Source organism: Anastrepha ludens, chromosome 3 (assembly GCF_028408465.1).
Source record: "Anastrepha ludens isolate Willacy chromosome 3, idAnaLude1.1, whole genome shotgun sequence".
Taxonomy (NCBI): Eukaryota; Metazoa; Arthropoda; class Insecta; order Diptera; family Tephritidae; genus Anastrepha; species Anastrepha ludens.
In genome coordinates this window covers 120,123,390-120,131,443 of record NC_071499.1, presented here as the reverse complement: position 1 = coordinate 120,131,443, position 8,054 = coordinate 120,123,390, and positions in this window count along the sequence as shown.

The following is an 8,054-nucleotide window of genomic DNA, read 5'->3' as shown; positions in this document are numbered from 1 at the left end:
TTATTGCACAAAAAGTTTGAAAGAAAATATTTTTATTTGTTTATTTAAAGTACTTCAATTGATTAAAACTTGAGCGCTAATGACAGAAATTTTAAACTTTCAAAACTTGCAAATATTGTATATTTTTTTCTAATTATAATTTTTGACAGAAAAAGGGAATAGGTGGGTAGGTAGGTGAAATAGTTAAAGTGCCAGTCTGACACTCCTCAAGTAGCACTAAAGCGCCGTTGCGATACCATTGTGAGACCTGCAACAGTCAGATATTTACAGCCAGTCAGAGCTGTTGATTAATGAAGAAGATATAGGTTGGCGCACTGCCCCAGGCAATACCAGGGAATACAAAATAAATAAATTCTTTTTCTTTATATCAAATTCTTTTTACTCTAAACAAATTTACTTGTTTAATTTTTTTATTATAACAACTTTTCCTGATGCATTTTTTGAGTTGTTCAAAAGCTTTGCAAAAGCAAAATTTTTACGAAATAAAAATTTATTTCAGCTTAATTTTTAGTCTAATAAAAATAAATAAGAACTTTTATTTACATATTTCTATATAAATTTAGTTATTTAATTTTTTATTTATTAATTTCTTTTATTTATTATAATTTGTTTTATTTATTATAATTGTTTTAGCTATTATATATTAACTTTTTTATTTATTATGATTTTGTATTTATTTATAATTTTTAATAATATACATTTTTTTTATTCATTATAATTTGTGATACATTTTTTGATTGAGTAACAAAATTTTGAAAGAAAACGAAAATTTTTATTAAATTTTATTTTATTAAATAAAAATTTTTGATTGCATTTTCTGTTTTAGAATATTTCACTTGATTAAAACTTCAGCGCTAATGACAAAAATTTTAAAATTTCAAAAGCTACAAACATATTTTTACTTAAACTTGATTTTTTTTGACAACAAAAAATGGGATTTAAAAAAATTCTTTTTATAAACAAAAAACAAAAATGAAGAAAAAAAAAAACAAATTCTATATTTTTTTTAATTTTGTATTAAGTCAAAAAATAAAACTAAAAACTTCTTTTTATAAGAAAAACCCAAAAACAAAGAAAAAAAATCAAATTTAATTTTTTCAGATAATTTTTTATTAAGTCAAAAAAAAGTTTCATTTTATAAGCAAAAACCATAAATAAAGAAATAATCATAAAGAAAACCATATTCAATTTATTTAAGAGATTTTTTTATTAAGTAAAACGAAAACTAAAAAAAAAATGAGTTTAATAAAAACAAACAAAAAAAACACAACTAAATAGTTCTTAATTTATTTACATTATTTAAGACAAATGTTTTTATTAAATTTTTTTTTAATTTATTATAACTTCTTCACACGCATTTTTTGACTGAATTAAGATTTTCAAAAATTAAATTTTAACGAAATGAAAATTTATTATTTTGATTTTAATTTTCATTCTAATGAAAAAATGTATTCTTTTATTTATAATACATTTTTCGAGACAAATTTATTTATTAAATTTTTTTATATTTAAAATATTTTACTTGAGTAAAACAAGACGCAAACTTAATACCGTCTTAAATTTTTTTAAAATATTTAAAAAAATTTTGTTTTATTAAATGAAAAGTTTTCAAGACTAAAACATTTATTTAACTATAATTTTTAGTTTAATAAAAATAAATAAATTTGTTTATTTACATTTTTTTTTTAATAAATAAATTCGTTTATTTACATTTATTTGTATGCACATTTATTTATTTAATTTTTTTTCTCATTTATTGTAATTTTTTTATGGACTGTTTTTGATGTTTTCAAAAAGAAAATGTTTACGAAATGAAAACTTTTTACTAAAAAATTTAACGGAAAAATTTAATATATTTATTTATATTACATTTTCTTATATAAATTTATTTATTTAGCTGACCACTCTTTAGATCGTTGATGTACAAAGAAAAGAGAAGAGGATCAAAAAAAAATCCTTGCGGAACTGCCCTGTGTATTTCTAAAACAAAAGATGACAGCGGTCCACTACAGACAACTTGTGACTTATATATTGTATATTCTAATAAAGAGAGAATTAACTGTTTAGAAGTAGGGGAAAGCCCAACAATTTTGTCGAATTTTGCCAGTAGGTTCCTGTAATTATTTATTATAATTTTTTTTATTTATTATAATATTTTACACGAACATTTTTATAAACTGAAAATTGATGTGCATATATTTTTTCATTAAAAATATTTAACTAAATCCAAAGAGACTTAACGAAAAAATTAAAAAGAAACTTTAAATACCCTTTTTTTATTTTTTTATTTTAACTTAATATTTTTTTACCATGAAAAGGTAAGCTTGAGATTGAAAAGCTTCTCTTTGTAAGAAAAAAAGAAAGATAAACGAAAATCAAAAATCGAAAGTATTTAGAACAGAATTAAAAAAACTGAAATAAACAAATTTTTGTAAATTTAATAATATAACAAAACAAGTATATGATAAATAATTTAAAATTTTTGAAGTACATTTAGTCAGTAACACTTTGTTTTTGAAAATTTATATTTCCGTGTTTCCATTTAAAATACTTCCCTACATTCGAAAAAAAATTTTCATTATTTCACATTTTCATTTCATTATTTTAAATATATTAAAATATGTTTTTTTTTTAACTTAGACTTCTTCAAGAAACACCGTTTCTTTTTTATCAGAAAAGAAAATTATTTATTTAATTTTTTAACAGATTTTTTTCCTAAGCAAAACATGTTTTACGGATAACAAAAAATTCAATTCAACTTTTTCATTTTAAAATATTTAATTAAAGTGAAGCTTGAACGCAAACTACAAAAAATATAAAATTCCAAAGCTATGTATTGTATATTTAGGTTCTGTACTGGTATTCTAATTTAAAATCATATATAGCATTTCACTCTATTTGTTACTTTTCCTCGGTATCTTTGAATTTGTATATCAAAATCATCTCTGCGCCTAGCAAACGCACCTATGTCACAAGCAATGCCTGGCAATTGTTTTAAAAAAACCTACTCACATACATAGAATAAAATCATACAAAAACCGAAAGACCATTGCAATGCAAAGGAGTGGCTTGCTCGCCGAGGCCTATGAATTGCCCAGCAATTACAGTTAAAAACAAAAGTTGAAAGTTGAAATGGACATTCACACAAGCAAAGAGAGAAATATAATATAACAAAACCACATTGCGATTGTAACGCACTCTTATTCCAGCAGAAAAAGCCAGAAAAACATAAAAGCCACGGACACACCCACAGCGGAAATCTTCGATCTAAACTACGCTAGCATTGAAAGCACACGAACAACAATAAAAAAGGCGCGTGACGTTGCTATCATTCATAAAATACATACGAGTACTCACAGAAAGGAGAACTCTATGAAGAGATCAACGGCTTGATTGAGGTATTGAGTCAATGTGTCAGTAAATGACCAGATAATTGGCTTAGTATAGAGCGGAAGGAGTCTAAAAAAGCATTTCAATGTTTGTATGTATAGATTGGTAGGGATAAGCGCATGGTCGAGTGCAACGTGCATGTGCCCGTGTATGTGTAAATGAGCGCAACGGCCACAGCTAATAAGTGAGGATCAGTTTTTATTTTATGCTAAGATTAACAACTAATGATTGTAATTATTTGAAGTGAGTGGCTTAAAGTCTTAATGAAGGAAGTACGTTTTGTTTCGCTTTGTTTTATGGAGATTATATTCGCCTTCGAATGACATTGAAAACCGAGGTGTTGGTGAGTGAGCCTAATTAGAGAAGTAATTAGTCGTTAAATGTGTACATATGTATGTATGTGAATAGCCTTTGATAGTATTTGGGCGTGACCAGTAACAAGGTGGTGGCAGTGCTCCTAGTAATGGTAATGATAATGGTGAAAGTAATTTAAATGGTAATGGTGCTACTATTTGTAATGGAATGGTAATAATGTAATGGCAAGTATGATAACTGTATTAGCAATGGTAAATGTTGTGTGAATAGTTATGATAATGGTAGTAGTAATGACAATGTAATCGTAATAGTAATGACAATATTAAACGAATTGATGATGGTAATAGTAATGGTGAAGATACTTGTGGGGGTGATAGTAGGGGTGATGGTAATCTTAATGGTAATGGAAATAGTAAAGACAATCATAATGGTTATGAGAATATTAATGGGAATAGTAATGGTATTTGTAATGTTAATAGTTGTAGTAGGCGTAATGGTAACGGTAATGGTAAGTGTAATGCTAATTTTAATCGTAATATCAATGGTAAACGAGAACGACTTTTTTTAAACCCTTAATGCTACCCCCACAACAATTCGCTTTGTCATGCCTATTTAAAGGTGCAAATAATGGTAATGGTAATTATAATAGCAGTAGTAAAGGCAATCGAATGGTAGCGGAGGTGGTAATAGTAATAGTTTTGGGAATATCAATAGGAATAGTAATGGTATTTGTAATGTTAGTTATAATGATAAAAGTAATGGTAATGGTAATGGCATCTGTAATGTTAGTAGTAATAACAAGAGTAATGGTAATGGTACTTGTAATGTTAATTTTAATTGTAATGGTAATGATACTGGTAATTATAATCATACTGTCAATGGCAGTGGAGAATACAATTTTTTTTAAATGTCAAATGGCTACCCCCGCACAATTTCGCTTTGTCAGGCCTTTTAAAATATTTTAACTTAGCACGTTTGTTGCTTGAGTCTCTTCTCCACTCCGTGGTTGCTCCGCAAAGATCATTCCGAACTAAATTCACAAAATCCTTTATATCTAAAGTAATTTGCAATTGAGGGTGCCATTAGATTTTGCTGCTGGTGCTTCTTCTACGTATTTCACTATCCCTTTTCCTAACTTCTGTGAAGCTTCCACTTTGTCTTTGCATTCTTCTCTGTGTGTTCAAGTACACACATATGTATGTATGTATTCCATTGCATACACATGTGTGTGTGTGCACATATAATTTTTCGCTCTCATCTTCTCCTATTAATTGCATTAGTTTTGCTTGCCGGTAAAGCGTGTAATTGGCTGCATTGCTAACAGAAAGTTTATGGCTCAATTCAAATGATTTAGTTCCAATTGTTTTTCAATTTTCGTTTCTGACAAAGCAATCAAATATTGAATAATTCGCATAAATGCACATTTGCTTTCATTTATTTGCTCATTTGCTTCCCATGCATGGAAAGTGTGAAATTGCGCTCATTAGTTCCGGAAGTATTTGGCATACATATGTATGTGTGTGTGTGTGGTAATATACGCACGGTTAAGAAATTTAATTAACATAAAAGTTGGCCAAACCGCAAATATTTTATAAATAAATTTTTAACTTTGTACTTTTCGCACAACATTCACTTACGCTCAGTTTGCCTCATTTTTTTCTAATCTGTTTTGTGGTTCTGGAATTCAGCTTTCTTAATTGACACAAATTATATTATTCTGTGGCGTGGATCGGTGTGGCAAACAGATTTTTTTTAGTAATGAGTTCCTTGGTCAAATTAACTTACCTCTTTATAGAGAAACAAATGAAAGTAATTTTGCGATCTTGAATTTTTTTTTCTGCTTACATAAACAATTTCTTTCAAAAGAGTCAGAACGTTGTTACATTTTTTTTTTGAAATTGGAATTGGAAAGAGTTTTTAAACTATAATGAGTGCTCATAGCGTTTCACCTAATTCAGAATCAATGCCGTTTTAAGGCAATCAAAAAATCTTAATACCTGTGGAAGAATTTGGTTAGGCTAAGTTGAAATAGTTGCCCATAGAGAGGGCACACTTGGACGAAAATCGGAAATTCCTTCTTTGTGATACCATAGTAAATGAAATAAAAAGGCTAGGAAAAGGGGCGTGGGGGGTTGGAGATGTGTATTTGTTGAAGTCGATCAAACGATGACTGATTTACGGTGGTGTTAGCCGCTTCGTACTACTCATGAAGCTCATCAGGTTTTTAATATCAATGCCTGCCATTTCTGCAAAGAGATGAGAGCAAAGATACTTAAATTTTAGCCATGCGGAAGGGAAGAAGGTGCTGAGATTTCACATCAACCTCACAGAGTGTATAGGACCCCGACGAAATTCGAGTGCTAAGATTTTGTTAACATCAGAAGATCCCTCCAGCACTTCCGATTCGTGGCTAGAAAGATTTTCTGCGATAGATTTCACCACACTGGTAATTAGACAGGATACTTGAGCCCAAAGTAGGGCTATCACAGTGGGCCTACAGGCCTAAGTTGGCTCCCTCTATACGCTTATGGCGATTGACTGTTGATTGAGTTAATTGTGACTGCATCCATTTAAGTCCAATAGGAAATAACAGTTTATAACTTAATTCTGCTAAAATCAGGTCTGCTCGAAGACCAAAAAGATATTGATGAAAAGAGTGGCTTTTCGGCCTCACTAAAGAAGGGCAGTAGTAGCAGTCTTTGTGGCCACGGCGCTGCGACCTTCCAAATTAATTAGAGAGCCAGACCATCTCTTATCGAATTTAGACCAGATTTGCGGGCTGTCCACATTTGGCTTCTGTTGATCATCTTTTGTTTGCCTGTACAAGACAGAGTTTGCAAAATGATTGGTGTCCCTCCATTGTGAGAAGTCTTGATATCCGACAGGCTCCTTTTCTCTGCTTTGCGTAGTTTTATGTGACCTTGTATCCATGCGGTGTATAGTGTTGAGGCAACTTTACTTAATGGAAGCTTGACTATTTGAGTTGATAGTTACTGATTGTTGGTTGACCAGAGGCTCTGTCAGCCATCAAAACCGTAACTTTATATGACGCAGAATTGAGGCGGAGAATTATTAGTGCTAGAGTCAATTATTGGACTCTGCGGAGCGAGGGTGAGCTCTACGAGTTGTACATGCCTTGTTAGACATTTCTTTTGTCAAACTCGATCCTAGTTTCAAGCTTAATTTCTTTGGTGAAACAAGTCTTATCTGCGCATTTAATTACCTAGTAATCTTGAATTATGTTGGGAGTGTAACTCATATAGGAAACCACAACTAGCTGTCGGCCACCATTTACTAATGCACTCAATACATTTGTTCCAATGAGTTTCCAATTTATGCATTCCATCTCTGAAGTGAGAATCTGCAAATTAAGCTTTCACAGCTGTTATGACTCTGATAAATGCTTTCCATGTATGAAGTTTTTTAGGTGTGAAAAAAGATAGAAGTCGCTAGAGGCTAAATCTGGTGAATACGGAGGAAGCTCGAACAATTCGAACTTTAATTCATGGATTTTAGCGATTACATTGTATTGTCCTGATGAAAAATATTTTTTTTCTTTTGAAAACTGAGTCTTTTTCTCGAATTTTTTCCTTCAGCTGCTCTGAAAAGTGACAATAATTTTCAGAATTTATTGTTTTACCACTTTATATATAATTCTCAAAGAAAATTCCCTTTGCAACCCAAAAAACTGATGCCAACCACCTTTTTGGCTGAGTTTTGGACACGAACTCGTTTCCGAGCCGAAGAACCAGGTACACACCACTCTTTAGCCTCTTGTTTTGATTTAGGATCACGGTGATGAACCCAAACCTCATTCACAGTGAAGAGTCGATGCACAAAATCCATTTCCTCCTTTCAAAAACGCTCCAAATGTTACTGAGGAAGTCGCATTCGAATATGTTTTAGTACCATTATTAGTGACTGGTTCATCTTTCTGAAGCACAATACTGCAGTCAAAATATTGCTTACACTGCCCAATGAGATGACTGGGGCTTTTACTAAAACTCTTTCATTTCCTCTATGAATTTCCAATACGATTTCCCGTATTTTTTCTACTATTTGTGATGTCGTTGCTGTTCCTAACGCCCTTGACGTGGATCGTCTTAATTTAGTAACCCGATCTAAATTCAGTAACCCATCTTTCTACTGTACTATTTTTTTTTTTGTCGTGACAGACTAGCAAGTACAGCACTCAGACACAATTAAGTCCCTTGTACTGCACTCGGGTTCCCTTTTTAATTTTTCTTAAATCGACTTGACCTCCGAAGAAATCTGAGTAGATCTTGTGATGCCAACACATCAGTGCCAAAGAGCCTGATTCGAGCGAAGGTTGGGCAGACGCACAGTAA